At 45.5% G+C, this 18,580-nt stretch overlaps 2 long non-coding RNA genes across 2 annotated transcripts; one reads left to right on the forward strand and one right to left on the reverse strand.

Moving 5' to 3' along the window:
- The first annotated feature begins 36 nt into the window (after positions 1-36).
- On the forward strand, positions 37-3,127 carry LOC125182087 (uncharacterized). Its single transcript, XR_007161033.2, has 2 exons — positions 37-175; positions 3,087-3,127. It is a non-coding gene; the product is annotated as an uncharacterized lncRNA (long non-coding RNA).
- A 300-nt stretch (positions 3,128-3,427) lies between these two features.
- On the reverse strand, positions 3,428-18,366 carry LOC106037813 (uncharacterized). The gene is made up of 4 exons (XR_001208274.3): positions 18,211-18,366; positions 17,413-17,591; positions 5,589-5,647; positions 3,428-5,333 (listed from the first exon to the last, which is right to left on the reverse strand). It is a non-coding gene; the product is annotated as an uncharacterized lncRNA (long non-coding RNA).
- Positions 18,367-18,580: the final 214 nt, after the last annotated feature.

An 18,580-nucleotide genomic window follows, 5' to 3' on the forward strand; every position in this document is an offset into this window, starting at 1 on the left:
GCGCGCCTCCTATTGGACCGCACAAAAGTCGGTCAAAAGCGTGACGCCTCTCATTGGCCGGCGCGGGAAGGATAACAGCCGCCTGGCTCTCTGATTGGCTCCGCCGAGGCGTCACTCTCTGCCGGCAGCTGAGCGCCGATTGGCCACCGCGGGTGCCTCCGCCCTCGAGCAGCAGGTTAGGTTGCGCTCCCCCCCCTTCTACGCATTTCTATTTCCCGCTTTATTTATTTATTTCCCCCCATAAACTTAAATGACCCCGGGGGGGCGGGGCCCGGCCGGCACGGCCGGCCAATGGGAGAGAAGGAAGGTGGGCGGGGGCGCTCTCCCTCCCCTTGGCCAATAGGAGGCGAGCGAGCGGGCCGCGCTTGGCTGCCCGCCGGCCAATCGCGCCGCGCCCTCCGCCCCCGCCCTGGCACGCGGGGGTCGGCGGCGCGAGGCGGGGGGGGGGGGCGGTTAACGGCCGCGGGGGGCGCGAGGCGCGGCCGTTGGGCGAGGCGGGAACGGGACGGGGGGGGGTGGGGCGAGGATAGCCTCAGGCTGCGGTGCCGCGTCCCGGGCGGGCGGGGTGCGTGAGGAAGGGACGCGGGGTTGTTTCCTTCCTGCGGCTGGGCGAGCCCGGCCCCGGCCCTGCAGGCAGGGAGAGAGGCGAGGAGAAGCTTGTCGCCTCGGTGGGGGCGAGTCGGGTATGCAGGGCTCGGTCTGAGACGCTCCGGGCCAGCAGTGGTGGTGGTTTTACTGTGAAGTAATGGTTCGCATACATTGGCCAAAAGCAACCTCACAAAAAGCACCGTCGCCACAAGCACCACGAGGATTCACTCTCTGAGTCTCCAAGAAGGCTTGGACTGCTAGTTCCTTCACAAGGGACATGAGTGAGGAAAACGTGCAAAAAAGACACTTGATTGCCTAAACCTGATTAAAATCATCATTCAGTCCACATCACCCCCTCAAAGGGAAGGCCAAGACCTTAATATTTTTACCCCATTAATATAAGCACAATAGCAGTAACCCTTGGTGTGTTAGCCGGCACAATCCCCCACACAACCCACATCAGAATAAAGAAAACCTGCTTAGTAACTTTGGTTATTGAGTTTTTGAAGTATCACGTGAACATATTTATAAAGTTTTTACTGTCCTTAAAAACCTCTTATGCTTTGTTTCTGTCAGTTTTTGATTGTAATCCTGTATGCCCATACTGTTTTTTCTGAATTCTGTTACTCTGACCTACCTTCCTCTTTCTGCCTTTTCTTTTTTTGAGGTCAAAGGAGGTTTCATGCTTTAGCCAAACTCGCCTCAGTATATTTCTTCTTTCCTTCCTGTGCACTAGGTTAGTTTAATTTGGCTATTATCATCCCTTTGAAGAACCCCGAGCTTCTTATCTCCTTTTTCTCTTGCAGTCTGGTCTTGTGCAAGGCAGCATAATTCTCCAGTTTCCTCATCCTTGCAGTCAGCTGTTTGCTCTTCTGTCCTTCCTTTTGCATGGACCACCAAATCTGAGGTTATCACCTTAACCCAAGATGCCTCCCACATTTGTATTCGTATCCCTCTGTGGGAGCCATGTGGGGAAGAGCCCCCCCTTCCAGCTGGTTTCTCCATCTCTCACATCAGAGTTTGCCACCAGTGTTTTCCAGGAAATGACCCCGTTGGGTTCCTTCCTGCACAACTGAGCCTCCTGGTGCCATCAGCTCAGGCAATTCTGCTGCCTGTCTGCACATCTCCTGCCTGGATGGTTGATTCTGTACCAGATGCTGGGAGGGTGCCCAGCTCCTTTTCTCCTTTCATCACGCCCAGGACTTCAGCAGCTCACACTCCCTTAGAGCATTATTTTACACCATTTCTGAACACCAGACAAGGCCACCTCTCTTCCCCAGCCCCTCACTATGCACCCTGAACAAAGGATTGCCTTTTTATTTATGTTCTGGTCATGTGGGTCACCCCACATGAACCTTCGCTCCACTTAGAGCCCACCCTTTATTTTTTAGCCCATGTAACCCTTTTTTATTCTGCAGGGGGGTTACTTATTTATTTATTGTAACAGGAGTAATTAGTAAGCAAATTACAAGTGGCATTTAAAGAAGGGAAGGAGCCCCATCAAACTGAGCTCGGTATTTTACTGAAGTACTTGGGTTTTAAACACTAGCATAATCTGACTATATAACTACTTAAATGTAAGCATACGCCAGAGTTCTTTGCTGAATCAAAGCTTTAATTTTCTTCCCATTTTCCTGTGGCCTGTTCTGCATATTTAAGCTGAGAGTGTGTGGAGTAAAACTCTCAGAAAAATAATTTCTCTAGGGCATATTCTGTTTGATAATGTCATACCTGGAACTTCATCTGGGCTGTCAAAACAATGGCGCATGACAGTAAAACTGAGCACACTTCATATACATAAATCTTTCACAGTCTGTAACTAAGTGTCTAGAATGAGCTGAAGGCTCCTCTAGCTGAGTTATTTTTCTAAATGAGAAATTATGTGACCGTTACAGCAGATAACCTCCCAGCTAGTAACTTGAGGTAACAACAGGTATAGGTGATAATATGTGGACACATGATGAGAGGGCATACTGCAGAAGGATAGGTAATTCTACAGAGGCATGGAGGAACAGATTCCTCTCCTTGGACAGCATTTGTTGCCCACCTCAGATCACAAGGCTCTGTTTCTGGTAGGAATAAGATCTGTTTCAGATGCCCAGCAAGGTATTGGTGATTTGCTGACACAAGTGGGGAGGAATGTTTCTAGGGGTGATGCAAGTCTGCTTCTATTTAATGCTGTCATTAATGACTGTGGGATAGCACAATTAAGTTTTGATTGAAAAATTATGCTCGAAAATGTTACAAACCTCTCCGAGAACATCGTTATAATGCAAGCCGACTGCATTAAACAGATGAAGTGTTGCAACCAACAGCAATTCTACTAAATACCAGACTAAGCATGATATAGAAACAAAACTATAGGAACAGCTGAGGAATTTCCTCCTGAAACAGGGATAACTACGGAGGCAGAAATATTCCCGAGGAGGATCCAAGAGGTCAGGCTAGACCACAACTGAAATACAAAGCAAAGGTTAAAAGAGCAAATCTCATTCTAGGGTATACAAACAGGAGTCAAACTAAGCCCAGGAAGAAGTAGTTCCTCTATACTCAGTGCCAAGGAAGCCTCAGCTGGAACTCCGTGTTCGGTTTCAGACACTGCATTTAGAAGAGACTCTGAAGATCAGAGACAAAAAAAGGTTTGAAGGGAGAACAGTAAGAGACTTAGAAAACGGGACCTATGAAAAAAGGACAGAGGAACAGGATTTGTTTAGTCTGGAAAAGAATGAAGAGGGGAACATCACAAAGTTCTTGAATTAAGTAAAATCACTGAAGATAAGTTGTTCTCCAAATCCACTGGGTCAATACAAAAAGTAACCGCTCTCATTTGTGGCAGCATTTTTGCTCAGATGTTGGGAAAACCTCCTAAGGGTTCCGCACTGTAATGGCATCCTTGGAGGCCGTAGTTTCCCCAGTACTGAATGCTTTAAAAATTACATCAGACTGGGGCCAACCACTTTGTCTGGACAATTGTCCAAGTCAAGGAGGGAAGATCTCAAGTGGCACACTGCCTTGGTGGGAACTGCACGACTGGGAGAAAGCAAACCAAAAATCCACGTCTTTTGGCAACAGCCAGCAACTTCTGCTTTACCTAGGGACAGGATGGTGTCAGGCAGCTCAAGGGGAGCACAGTGCTGCTCCAAGCAGCAGCAATTTCCGTCCTCTGCTTAGTTTAGGTAGTAAATAGTCAGGGCACCACCTCTGGGAGGCTACCAGGCAGCAGCTGTCAGATACTGTCAGCTATTGTTCCTGCAAGATCTTTCAGGTTTTTCCTAGCATTGCAGTTTTATGAGCAGGGGTTTCACCAGAGGAGCGTTAAAACAAGAGGCCAGTTTCCCACCTGTAGCTTTCCCTGGGGCTAAGGCTCTACAGAGCAAGCCAATAGAGTTGCACGCAAATCCCTCTATTTATGGAGTCATTTAAAACAGATCTTAAAAATAAGTTTTCTGGTCACACAGTACAAAGATCGGCAGGCTTAGAATCTTGTAAGCAGCAACATCAGAACAGGTTGCATTTTTGTAGTAAATGTGTGTGAATATCAAATTCTATATAGTTGCTTACCACGTTTAAGTTTTGGGGCCCAAATTTCTTACCTTCATTGACAGGAATGAAGAAGTAATCTCTCGTCAGGCAGAACTCACAGTAAAAGCATAAGAAGTTTAATTTATTACATTCTTACAATATGACTTCATTCTTGAGCATTCTGTGACAATCTGGCCTAATATTGCACTGATTCAGACAATAGAGCTGTTCTATTGTACTTTAATGACTGGAAATGTAATTTGCTTCCTGTTTAATATTTAAGCCAGCAATAATACCAAAAAGGCTTATTGCTCCTAAGAAAAGATGAAAGGGGCATAACTCTTTAGCTTTTTTGTGTTCAAAATCTGACCTACTTTAAAAATACTAGAAACTCATGGGAATGGCCTTCAGAATTAAAAATACCAATATAAGATTGTTGCTTGGGAATTTTAAGATACATCACTTCCAGCTCATTGAAAAGCAGAATTTCCCTCCCAAGGGAAATCCAGATGATTCAAAATTAATTTTTGTCTTGAATTACTGAATTAGCAGAGTGTTTTTCCACAGAAAGCAGACTTAAAAGAAAAAAGATCTTGAACTTTAGAAATATTTAATTCAGGCTTGATGACTAACCCGAAATCTTCCAGTCTGGCTCATTTTCAGATCAACCTATGCCTGCTCTAGCAACCCTTACATTATCAGTGCTTTGGGGGGCTTTCTGTTGTCCTGACAGAGAAGAACTCTACCTCTAGTCCACACTGCCCATAAAACTCTTGAGTGGTAAAGAAGGAAGACGGATTTTGGTGAACACATGAGGAAGACAACTCAGGAAAGCTAATCTGTGGAGGACAACAGCACGATCGTGCATTGTGTGAACTGCTACAACAGCGACAGATGCAGTGGCTCAGATAGGGATGCAAAATCAGAAATAAAACAACTTGAATGCAGACCAAAGTGACTAAAACGTGATTGTTACATGAGGTTCAGCTGCAAGCCTGCCCCAACCATTTCAACCTTAAAGGACCATTGCCTTTTCATTTGGTGCCACCGCACATCCCGTTACACTGTTGGACAATACCGCACGCACAGCTCTGCCACATCTCTCCTCTTCCTCTGCCCCTTGTCTCCTGCGTGAGTCCTCACCTTGAGGGCCACGTTCCTCCTTGCTGGCTGACACCTTCTGGCTGTCCCCATGGCAGGACCCAGGAGGTCGTGTCAAACACCTACAAGGCAAAAGAGAAACCAGAGTGATCTGAAGCTTCCTGAAATACCTTAGGGACAGAGCCATTGCTAGTACTTCACCAGTTAGGAGCAGTACCACCATGCAACTCTAAAGCAGATAAACGTACTGCGTTAAGCCACTGTCATGCTTCCACCTGACAGTTGGAAAAGTGGATCTTTTTGTGAAAGTTTTTTTTTTTTTTTTTAAACATCCGGTTGGGATGAATATTGGTAAATGTATGTAAAATACAACAAACCTTTCACAAGTAATTCTGTGCAAGCATCTATCATCAGGCCCCACTAACATCAGGTATCACTGGAAGGAAGATGGAAAGAAGATATTTTTGAATGTTTTTTTCACTTAGTTTTATAAATAAGAGGGTGGCATCTCTTTTTAAGCCATGACATTTTGACAAACAATGATGCTTTGTGTTACCCTCTGGTGAGAAGAAATGTGAGCAGAATGGTTTCAGGCTATCTGAAAAGCAGCTTGGGAAGGAAGACTGCTGTGTACTATTCCCAGATCAGTCATTTACTTGCTCCATGTATTTGGATAAGATATTTAGTCCTTATCTATATGCCAAGGTTGTACTGCTTTGCTTTAACTGTACCAGATCAGTAAAGCTGTACAAACCTTAGTATTAACACAACTATATTGGTATTAAAGTACTTTTATCAGAATAATGTGTTCATGTGGGCAAAGGGAATAATCTTACCACTATAATGTACCTTTGTACCATTATAACTGCTGGCACAGCGGGGAGTGGACTGTTATAATGCCAAGATAAAAAGATCTCAGCCCTCACCAAAATACTTACACCTAGTGCTAATATTGTGCATAGACCACCTCTGGTGTCTCAGCTTCCCCAGCTGTAAGAGACTTGTAGTTTGTGCCTTACAGGGCCGATGAGCCTTAATTTATATCTGTAACAAGGCTTCAAAAGTCTGCATGAAAGGTGACAGGGTTTTTTAGCCAGTCAATGCTTTTTTTTTTTAAAAAAAAATCAAATTTCTAAGAAGTGTTTGCAAGAGATAGCTGTGCCCCCAAAACATGTCATAGCAGAGCAGTTTAGCTGGGCTTGCCTCATTTTTCTGTGAACATTCACATTACATTTAACTCAGACTTCTGACAGCTATTTCATGACATATTGATTGTGAAACCATCCCTATTATTTCGTGTATTAATAGGGAAATCCACTCCTCTACTTCTCCGGCCTTCAGGGACTGGCTTTTCCCTCCCACTGCCATTAGCCTGACAAGCAAGAGTTAAATCAAGGGGTACAAAAGACAAAAAAAAAATCTTTCTCGAGACAAGCATACAATAGGGGTGTTTTCTGTGCTGCTTTTAGCCAAAAAATCCGGGAGGGGGAAAAAAAGTCAAGAGGCTGCCACCTGTTGGGAGAAAGGAGGGAGAACATGAGAGCCTCAAACCCTGGCAGCACCTGACAGGAGTTGAGCAATGTTGGGCTAATTGTTGGTGTAAATGACATCAGCATTTGGCCTGCGATCAGTAGCTTCTCTCCGAATAATTTAGTAAGTACAAATATTAAAAAATACTTGGAGTTAGACATTAACCAGATTAAATGTTTAGACAGCAATGGTAAAATGCATTTGATCAAACTTTATGGACTGAAACTCAAACAGTTTTATTTAGTAATAATAATGGGGATACTGATGCAATTCTTAGTTAATCAAAAGGGAAAACTCAGAAGCAACAGTCTTTTGAAATGGAAGAAATATCATTTCAAGGGCAACTCCAAATTTGTTCACGAAAGATTTCCTAATCCATGAGCCCATTCTAATCGCTCCTTTCCCACAGGCACTCGTTCTGAGTGTCAGGGCCACTGATGTTTTCTCCAGGTTCACTGTCCATTTGAAAGCCGTGGAGCTGGATGCTTTGCAGCAGACTTTCCAGTGCATCTTGCATCCCACACAGCTGCTCAGCCCTGCATTGACTCAGCTGTCTGCTACAGTGCATGTGAGGCTCTGACCAAACATTAATGGGAAAACCTTGGACCTTCAAGGGTCCCAGGAGATGCCTACACAGAAATGGATGCAGAAGACCAGGATCCTCTTTATTGTCACGCTCTAAAGACTTATACGCCTTTGTTTTCCAAACATCCAAGTAGAACATAACCCATACCATATACGTAAATGCCCCCATCTACTTTCTTCCAAAACATATAGCGTTAAAGCAAAGTTCAAGGACATTACAACAGAGTCCCCCTTTTTAGGGCAGAGCTTGGGTCCAGGAATTCTGTTAAGCTGTAGGAAAAGCGAGGCCTTAGAGGGTTCCCCTGGATTTCAAGTGCTGGAGCCTTCCCACCAGGCCTGCTTTCCAAATCACCTCCACCAGCATGGAGCTCCAGCCCAAAGCTGCTTGCTTGTGTCTAGGGAGGGGATCACATCTGGCTTGAATTTAGCATTTGCTGTTTGTTAGCACTCCAAAGTCTGTTTAATTTATGTGCAGCCTGCATGTGTGCACACATGTGTGTATGTATGTATTAAAGAAGACAGCTGGTTGTATGCAGGCAAGGTTGACTGTCACCCCGAGGCAAGAGGCCCATGGAAAGCAGGGTGGCCGGTGTTGCATTATTGCCCTTTACAATTCTTTGACCTCTGCTTGATATATTTTTCCATAACCCTAGGCAGTGAGCTCTCTGTGGGTGGGAACTATCTGTGTGTTATTGTCTGTTAAATGAGGCCCTTGTTGTGGAACAGTTTCTGAACATCACTGCTAGACAAATAATGCCAACAGGCAAGGTGGCCAGCATCTGTCTTTTCTGGTCCACCCCAGGCAGGGTGGGTATCGCCTGATCCAGGGGAAGCTGGCCTGCAACAGGAACAAAAAGCTGTTCCTTTAGAAATATGCTGACACCAGCAAAGCACGAAAGCCACAAGTCCCAAGAGCAAGAATGATACACAACACGTGAAGCAATAACTAGGGTAGCAGCTCACAAAGGTGACCCACAGACCTTCTGAGATGGACAGTTGGGAGCCAAGCAAGCACAGCCTCGTGCAACAGCATGAGATAGCACTCTGCCCAGGCATAGCAGAAGCACATAGAGTCATTGGAGTTAGCCCTTTCAGTTGCTGCTGTGCTTATTGCTAAAAAGGAGCAGCGCTAGCACATCAAGGTGATGCCCAGGAGACTCATACCTACATTTCTGACCCTGTAATATTTCTTTGTCCTGCAGGAATTGAAGTGTCTTTAATACACTGAGAGAACTCAGCGCTTTTCAATGGAGTTTGCACTGTGGGGCAGAAAATAAGTGTAGAACAGAGGAGATTTTGCCTTCTTCACAGTATCCAGTATATGACAGCGCTGTCAGGATGTTTATACACAGGTGCTACTGTTGTTCAAGTGAGTGACAGTGGTTGCAACATGCATCATGAATGACAACTGAAATTCAAAGCTATACCACTATAAAGTTGAGAGGCCCTTAGCTCAAAGTAGATGTGACAGAGGGCCCGCAGTATTCCCTGATTCTCTGGGAATAACATTTATATTTTGCCATGAAACTGTGCTTCAGAATGCAAGTCCTTAGGGTTACTAGGGAGGCACTGAAAGCATCAGCTGAATGTACCTGATGCAGTATTGCCTGACTGCTTTTTTGGCCTCTGAGGCTTTAGACTGGGGGGAATTACAAATATTGAGTTCCTCTCCAGGGGACATTAACTCTGGAATATAACGCTAGGCATTAAATTACAAAGCATACAATCACTTCACTGCTAACCAACTCATGCTTGTACCAGAAACCTCACTTAATCCTCACACCTTCCCCAGTCCCACAAACTCCTGTTGCCTTCTACTCAACCATCCAGTTTAGTTTGGCAATACATGAACCCTTTTTTAAGTGGTGTCAGGACAAAAAAACGTTTGTCATTCTGAAAATTGAAAGTAAAAAGATTAAAATATTGAACACTAAGTTGTGTATTATATTTTTATAAACAAGACTTGATTTTCACATTTCATTAAAAATGTACCTTAAAAATTAGATTCAAGACAATCAATGTCTAGTCTACTGCACCATCAAGATAAGAACCCAAGATGTTTTTAAAGGGTCTGTCTGGCGTCCTGTAAAGTTTAATGTGATTGAAGGGCCCTGATCATGTAGAATCTTGTTCAAGAAGCTGGAAATCATGAGATACAGGTACTGCTTTGTTGTGCTGTCAACTTGCTGAGAGTCCTTGGACAACTGGCTCATGTTGTCTTTTTCCATCAGAAAGCAGTAATATTTAAAACTTCTGCCTACAGTTAAGAGCACGAAGCAAGTAGAATAGAGCTGTTAACTCATATGCTATTTGCTAGCATTACTCTGGGATAAACAATGAGAATTGCAATTACGGGCAGGGTGAACATTACCATACTTGCAATAATGGAATAAGATTGCACCGAGTATTAAAGCTAGAGACCTATAAGTGTTAGCTCTCTTACCACTTCCCAGAACAAGCTCACCTCCGTTCTCTGGACAGCTAACAGCACACACTGCATATAGTGACAACGCAGAAGTGACAGCTCTCAGCCTCTGCTCACTGCCTCACTTACGTTCACATTAGGATATGACCTACAGGGTTGCAGGGGCATCGTGTTGCCTGACTGCTGGATGATGTCAGCCCCAGTCATCTATGTATCATGGCTCTGGGGCACTGAATCATTTCCTTTTTTGTGCCCTTTCTGATGGAGAGGATCTGGAAGTAAGTGCTTTCACCTTTCATAGCCCCTGGCTAGCTGTATCTGGCACGGGAACCCATCATACTGAGCAGGCTGTGCTGGAACTTCCCATTTTAACCGTAAGAGCTTAGAAATTATGGTGCTGCCATCCCATCTAGTGGAGGGATCAGATTAATTCATCAGCTGCTTGTTGCTAAGTAAGCACATACTTCTGCTGTGACTAGGAGCAGAGCCACCAGCCTGGTCAGGATATAAGCAATCCACACAATGTGCTCACACATTGTTGAGTGACCTGGTGTGGGACAAATTGGATGCACTTTCTGGCAAGAAAAAAAAAGTCTGAAAGTTTACACTGACATCCAGTAGCAATACCTGTGTCAGAAGACCAAGTCAGGAAGTCAATCTAATAGTTTGGGAGGGATCGCCAACAGAAATCCAGCTCTGCAGCAACGCTTCACTAACCAAGAGCAATGGGGAAGTGAGGAATCTATTACTTGACCTAGGTCTTCGTAGCTTCTCTCCTTGCCCCCACACAAATGCAGCTGTTTTCAACACATCTTCCTGTCAGCTCAAGAAAAAAAAATGTGAGCCTCAGCCCTTTCCATGGCTGTGGAAAAACTGGCTGAAGCCATTTGCACCGGGAAGGAACAGCTAGCTACCCCTGACTGCAGGCAACAGCTTTGCTGCTGCAGGGCAGGAACATGAGAAACAGCTGTAGTTTCTGAGCTGCTGCCAAGAATTAAAACTAATTAGCCATTTCGAGGCTAGCATAAACACTGGTTCTCTTTGAATCCTCCTACAACCTTCATAAGGGTCATGATCCACCATGGAAGAACTTTCACCTACTTCACAGGCAGGATGGGGAGGGAGAGATCACTCCTTCCTACACGGAAGAGACTGTAGAGCCAAGAACTGTTGTGTTTTCCTTCCCTGAGCAAGGGAACTGTCTCCTATCAGGTCAGATGAGCAGGGCACATTACAAAAAATCTAGCACTGGAAGAGTAAGCCGTCCCTGTACCTGTACAGAACATTATTTCGCCTGGCACTAAGGAAACGGAGTGGGGGAATATCTGTAATGCGTCTGATAGAATGAGCCTGCATGACTCCTCGTTGAGGATCACCTCTGCCAGCCTGTGGCCTCATTCCCCACCACGGACCCCCCCCGTGCAGCCACACAGTGCAGAGCTCTGTGCAGCTGCCCTGGGGCAGGCAGCTGCTATAGGGTGACACAGGCTGGATTTTGCCATCCTGCAACTTCGCATGTGCTAGGATGAGAGGTAGTCGGTTTTGAACGAGAAGTCTGCAGAGGCTTTCTAATCTATCATTCATTTGATGAGATCCCTTCAGGTTTCCTCTTTTAGAGGTCTGTGCGCTCTAGCCCAGCTTTTCAGACAAGAGGAGTCCTTAGAGCCATCACTCTTGCTGGGGAACAGCTTTGGGGCAAGTGGGCACACAACATGGGGGAGGGTGCCCCCATCCTGGCGGGTTATACACTGCAGGTAAGGATCAGACATCACTAAGGCAGCATAGGACTAACTTACTTCCACAAAGCACGTGGAAACAGGTTTTGTAGATCACCCACAGATTCCAGCTAAAGGTTTGCTAATGCAAAATAAGCAGCATCTGATTTTGTTCTTTCCCCTCACCCTCACATCATAATTAGATCACCAGTGAGTTAAATCATCATTTCTTTACACAACAAGAATACAATGCCTTCTGCTATTGATCAGTGCCTCCAGCTCGTGCACGCACAGCCCCATATCCCATTATTTCCAGTGGTACAAAAGTGCTGTCTTCAAAGTGCACTAGATGGCAGTGTTCCTTTTGAATCACTGCAGAGCCACCGATCCACCATGATCACTCGGAAAGCAAGGCCCTAACATGTTGGCATTGTCAATTCCAGGGTATTCTTCCAAAATTTGGGCTGCCAACCCTTGTGCCATTCTGAAATGGAAGATTGCCTCCTCGACTCCCTTCTGCTGTCACCTCTGGGCAAGCCTTCTTCACATTTAGTTGTCCACTATTGCTTCTTGCTGTTGAGCCCTCAGAGGTAGGGCTGAGGACAAGGATGAGTTGTGTTTCTGCAGCACAGGACTCATAGGTAGCTTAACCTTATTCAGGCTGAGCTTAAAAGTCACAGCAACTCCCCCATTGCAAGCTTTGATCTGTTGTCTGCATCGATCCTTGGGATTCTTTGGAACAGACCGTGCTTCCTTCACGTATCAGTATGAATTTAGAACATTAAAAGAAACACATTTGGCTTTCAGGTATGAAGTGAAGGGTATTTTTGCTCTGAGATGCTGGAGGTGCTCTGAATCAACACACCTCACCAGGGCAATACCACATCAAGACACATGTTGGGAGAGTCATTTTGATAGCATCATCTCAGGTTTGAACTTGCTGTCCACTCACAGGGGGTTCTTGACACATTCATTAGCATTACTCACCTCTAGTGAGAAATTTAATTTTAGCCAGCTGTCTCCACTGTGCAGCTCTGCCCCCTTTTGTGCCGAAAGGGAAGCTTCAAGCCATTCTGCAGCTGTGCTTTTAGGAGAGGAAGCAGCTCCAAAGGAAACAGTACTCTTCATCTGATCTTGAAGGGACAAGGGTGGAGAGCAGCCCAGCAGAGGAAACAGAAGATGAGCAAAGCAGTGCTCAAACTGCCTGGGCTGAATTCTACCCCTCATAAAGCAGGGAAGTTGTGGAAGGCAATTTAGGAGGGAAATTTGATAAGTGTTAAACAAATCCCAAGTGGCTGAATGACAGAAGTCCTGTCACCCTCGGACTCTGCTGGGGAGTTGAAGGTAAAATTGCTCCCCTGGTGATCAACCCTTGAGAAGCCCCAACACTGCATTTGCTGGGTGCCATACCCTGCCAGCAGCCCTGTGCTACGCTCCAGATAAACCTCACCCCTCTGGAGCTGGCAATCTACATCCTGATGCTACGCCTCCGGCTCCCTGCCAGTTGCCATCTCCTGCAGCCTGGGGTTACGGTGTCATTTTGGTGGCCAAACATACCGGCCCCTGGGGGGTAGTTTCTGGTGGCAAACCTCGCTCGTCTCCTTTGCCAAGAGAGGGCAGCATTCTCCCTCGGCTGGGAAGGCAGGGGAGGAGGGAGCCGGCTGGCCACAGACTTTCCAGGAAAAGGCATGCTTTATCAGATGGCATTTTAGAACAGACATTCATTTCAAGACTTCGTGCATCTGTTTAGAGAGATGCCAACTGATTTACACCTTGGGGTCACCAAGGACACTATCCTACCCATAAACAAAATCTGAGCCCATCCTAGGCTTGCCACCCCCAGCTACCCATGCCTGCCTTTATCCCAGCAAGGTGTGGCAGTCTCCTGGAAGCGAGCATCCCTGCCCAGGTGGTGGCACAGCACCAAAGGGAGCAACACCTCTATTTCAGACTGGAAAGTAATGCTTTTAGCTTCACCCTGCAAGGTGGTGCTGGAGGGGAGGCATGAGAGGAGTAGTGGGCAGGTACTCCACATTTCTTACTGTCTTATATTTGTATGTAAGCAATGCTAAAACTGGATTTGGGAAGCAGACAGTGGATGGAAATAGAGGAGTCCAGCATCTAGCAAGTGACTTGCATACCAAATGGAGACCTCTGCTTCCCAGAGCTGCATCTCCTTCAAACAGCCATCTACATGATCTACTGAGGATGCCCATGGAGGCTCTCATTGGTGCCTGCAGTTTATTTCTGGCAGTCTTCAGGCACTGAGCTTCTGATGAGCTCAGAGGAAGTGTGGTGCTGTTGAAAAATCCTACTGTTTGACTTGTGCTGCAGCAAGGGAGAAAGACACAAAAGCATTTCCCTGCTCAGGTTCCACCTGCAACAGGTGAGAACTCAAGAGGAAATGCAGATAGCTACTGCTGCACCATTTCTCTAAGCAAGGGAAGTGACTGATCACAGAAGGGTTCCCCATTCAGAGAACTAGCACTCACTTGTAGAGTTGGGGGAGAAAAAAAGAACAAGCCCATGCTGACAGATGTGCCACCAGCATTTCACTTCAGAGCTGCTGTGGTATGCTTATTATTGGTCTAATTAATGAGCTTGAAAGACTAGGAGTCACAAGGTTCATATGTAAAACAGATGGTAGACAGGACATCAATACAGCTTTTAGATTGTGCTGGAAAAAAAAGCAGAAGCTTTCTCTTGAAATAATTTCTGAGCAGCATTTGATTTACAGTTCTGATGCAGCACACTACTTATACTGTTGCAAACATTTAAGAATGAGGTTCTCACTGAAGTTGAATTTAACTACAGCAGTAGATGAGGGTGGCTTGAATCAAACGCTGAGAACATTACAGCGCTGTGCAAGATAAGTAGGTCTTATTGCTAGCTCCACTACTGACCTGACAAGCCATTTCACCCCTGCCCTTCTGCCAGCCTTATTTAAAAAGGGAAATACCTTCTCTTTATAATTCCTGGCGATACTTTTAAACTACATGTTATTAACTATCCTAGCAGACAGAGGGAAAATTGAGGACTGTTAGAAGTTCACATCCTTCAAATTCTGAGCACTGCAATATTTAAGCTGATAAGTACTTTTCACCAACTTCAGTAGAATAATTTCAAAGAAAAGTTAAACTGAGCCACCATGAACTGGTGCACTCAGGCACTGCATAGTTCAAGTCACCTCTGACTCAGTCTGGTCCTTCCATAAGCCACAGGGAAGGAGAGAGACCCTGAAGACACAGTGAAAGCCAACAAGTTGGCATTTGTCAGACTATAGCTGACCAATCCTTGTCTAAACATACTTGGGGACAGTGCCTAGTGGATAAATGGAAGATGAGCAGAACTCATGCCACCATACCCATGGGAGTCAAATCTAAACAGCTGGATGGATCCAAAGAGCACTGAAGATATGTTATAGATAGACACGTCCTAGCCACTAGACCATGTGCCCAAAGGCCAAACACCAGTTTGTGCTCTGGCTGTTGGCTCATAGTCACATCTCCATCACAGCTGGACACTCCTACTCCTGAAAGTGTGTGAACCCCAGGGTGGGAGAACATGCTACACTTCCACTTCCATTTAGTGTAACAGGCTTGGCTGTCAGCTTCACCATCACCGTGACACTGGTTGCTGGGTTTAAGGATGAAGAGAAAAATGTACTCTGCAGGACAGAGGCCTTTAACAACTGCAGTCAGTGTACCACAAGCCCAGCACTGAGCTGGAAACCACGTAGTGAGAGTTTAGCAAAAGCTTAGTGTGATCCGTTGACCAGAGCTATTGAAGGGGTGACTGCTGACTGAAAAGCAGCCAGGGACATTCAGAGCTCGGTCTCATAAGAAACCGGGCAGGAGCAGAATAGCAGAGTGCTGTTCATGTAGCCTGTGCCTGCCAGGGCCACAGGGGATGCTGGATGTGCTCTGCACTCCCGGTGAGGACGGGGAAAACCCCATGCTCAGCCATTTGTCTTTACCTAAAGCTCTGATCCTGACTGATTTTAGCAGAAAGATGGAAGAGACTCTCCACACCCAGCAATTAACTTCTGTACCAGTTGTGGCAATGGTCAGAGCAGAGGTCATCTGACATGCTCACCTCTGGTGAAGCATTGAGAGTAGCATGAGGATTTGCAGCTCTCAGACTTCTTTCTGTGGGAAGCAGAGACATTTGGCATGCTAAAAGCAAATGGGATCAGTGGTTTTCCTGTATTTCTTTAAAGTACTAAAGGGACCAGGTTCATTCAAGCCACAGGAAGGCACATTAATATCCAATAAGCTTTTGGCAGAACGCAGAAGAGCAGTGGAACACTTGCCAGAAGGCTTGCAATGCAGAGACTTGGGACTAGGCAGATCCAGTAATAGGCTGGAGCACCTACAATGGTAATTAGGCAGAAGTGCACCGCTCAATACCCCTTCTCCTTTCTCACCAGCCCTCCCCAGTCTCTTTGCTTTCCTCGAGAGAAAAGGAGGATAATACATACCTTTAGCCCAATTCCGCAAACCAGAGATCTTCATAGTGCTGCTTGTATGAAGCCATGTGCAAAAATAAACCCCTCCAAAGACAAATCTGTCCTACTGCCTTTTCCACAGGAGGGATGAAGAATGAGAATAACACAACTGCATCCCTATGTGGGTGACACTTGAACTTGCACATTATGGATTTCCAAGCTTGGTTTTGCTTCTTTGTGTACCTGATTGAAGCACTTCTGTGCTGCGTTCCTGCCTCACCCTGACCAAGGCAAAAGTAGTAAGCTTTCCTCAAAGTACCCTTCAAGTCTGAATCCCCCTATGTCATGGGAAACTACTGTGACCACAAGATATTCTTTTAGGGAGAATCATCTCTGGCTACATTGAAGGAGAACAATTGCTTGCATACTTCATGTAGAGATAACACACACCTGCATTCAGCAGAGTATCTAACAGCAGTGCATGTGTAGGATGGGATCCATCCTTCTGTGGGATCATGTTGGGACCCAGATGAAGAAATTGTCCACATTTCTTTTAAAGTCTCTCTTTCACTGCATTTCTTTCCATGTCTCCCACCTCCTGACATCTTTTGGTTTCCTGACCTGAGACAAACCAGCCCAACCCTTGAGCCAACACACCTGCAGGGGCCGCATGCTCAGCTCAGTTGTGGGAACAAGCTGCCAGGGAGGGGCAGCACACAGCATCACTGATGGTACCCCCACACAGGGGAACCCCAGTTCTCAGAGCAGAATAGAAGATAGACCTGACTAAACACGGTGACTGCGCAGGCAGGGCAGAGGGCTCACTCACCCCAGTGCTTCCTAATTGCCAGGATTTCAGCAGCTCCTTCCTGACCCTCGCTCAACGAGCTGGTTTCTGTAGATTTCATTCTGTGCCCTTTGTCTCCCCCCTCAGATGCTGCACAGGGAGGCTAAATCTAGCCCAGGTGCCTGGGCTGTGCCCTAAGGGCCACAGCAGCTGAGCACTGCAGCACCCAGCTCCCCTTCTGCATCTTGATCTGCACAGCAGGGAGCCACAGAGTCTGGTGACTAAAGCACAGGCTCGGGCATGGCTTTCTGCTGCCAATTTCAACATTGACATCTTGTGTTATTAACTAATGCTCACAAACAAAAAGGACATCGATGGTTTACTGCTTAAGCACACTTAACACTTAAAAGAGAAGGTTATTCTCTCAATGAGTGCTCCTGGCATTTAACATATCAGCCCTCTGCAGTCTCTTATTTAGAGAGATTTCCTTACACTTTGTTTTCACTGCCTCATCTTTCATTGTAATTACACAAGCTCGCATTAAAAATAGGGTATCTGTTTTTATAGAGGTTCAACAATTGCAAGCAGGAATGCTCCTGCTATTCTTCAGGAGATATTTCCAGTGAATAATTACTGTTTCTGCAGTGCCATCCTTCCCACCCTCCCACCCCTCAATTCTCCATGAACTTCTATAGGAAGCCATGTTGCTCACCTTACAGCACAGATTATTTCTGAGGCAGAGCACAATTAACAGTGCTCAGAACCATAAATCTTCAGACAGAAGCTGACAAATAACTTGATATCCAGATGAAGCGGAAGGGAAAAAATGCAGCTAGACATCAGATTTTGGAGTGCCCGTGCTTTATGAGGATGCTCCAGGAATCACAATGACTATAAATGGTCAGAAAACTCCATTTTAGGTTTCATGCAAGAGATGGCACTGTTAGTACCAGCAATTAATTTAGAAGCAGGAGGGGGTGTACGTGGGAGGGCACAGATGTATTTTTAAAGGTAGATTATAAACATTAATATTAGAAGAGGTATTTTTGTTTCTGTTTTGATTAACAGAAGGATATTAATTTTTAACTTCAGGAAAAACTCATGCACTCCATTGCAAACAGATTGATATTTCACTAGGACACAGGAAACAGAAAATAGAGTCAGCTGGGAAAGGAAACCCAGAAATCCAATGCCAACCAAGCTAGATATGTTTCCTCTTTAACCCAAAATTGATTTTATTTTTTTCTTATCCCAATGAAAAAAAAAATGGGAATACTCATGTGCCTGACCAGCATCACAAGCAGGAAAAGATGAAGAGCTTATATCTCTCTAGGCAAGCATTGTGTGAACATTTACTTGCTGGATGCCACAGGTAGTAGCCAAACATTTCTAGTTTTAAAAATCCCAAAGTAGAGTTAACAATCTCAGCAAAGCAAGCAATACTCACAAAGTCAACTTCCATGCCTTAATTCACTACTCAGCTCTCATTTCTTTCTGCCCTTACACTTACCTTATCTGCTTGACCTGCCAGTAAAGTCTCACCAGCGCTGAACCTCCACCACCTAGCCAAAAGCACTGAACTGGTCAATGCCTCTTTTAAACCTTGGCCCTGGACTGGGATTACAAATGAGTTAACAATCAGCTGGTGGATCCTGACCTGGCAGGTGTCCCTAAACCCCCACAGAGCTAACACAGTGCAGCTGAGTGAGGTGGTGCCATTGCTCTGATAGGCAGAAGTACCCAGTACTTGGGGTATTTACTGTGGTGTGAGGCATCCGCTCTCCCTTCTTAGCTAGGGAGGCAAGCAGAGGCTATGCTGGGATGTGCTTTTTGGTATTTAATACAAGTTCCTTTCAAAAAAGTTAGTTTTGGAACAGAAG

The sequence above is a fragment of the Anser cygnoides genome, chromosome 1, assembly GCF_040182565.1.
Source record: "Anser cygnoides isolate HZ-2024a breed goose chromosome 1, Taihu_goose_T2T_genome, whole genome shotgun sequence".
NCBI lineage: Eukaryota > Metazoa > Chordata > Aves > Anseriformes > Anatidae > Anser > Anser cygnoides.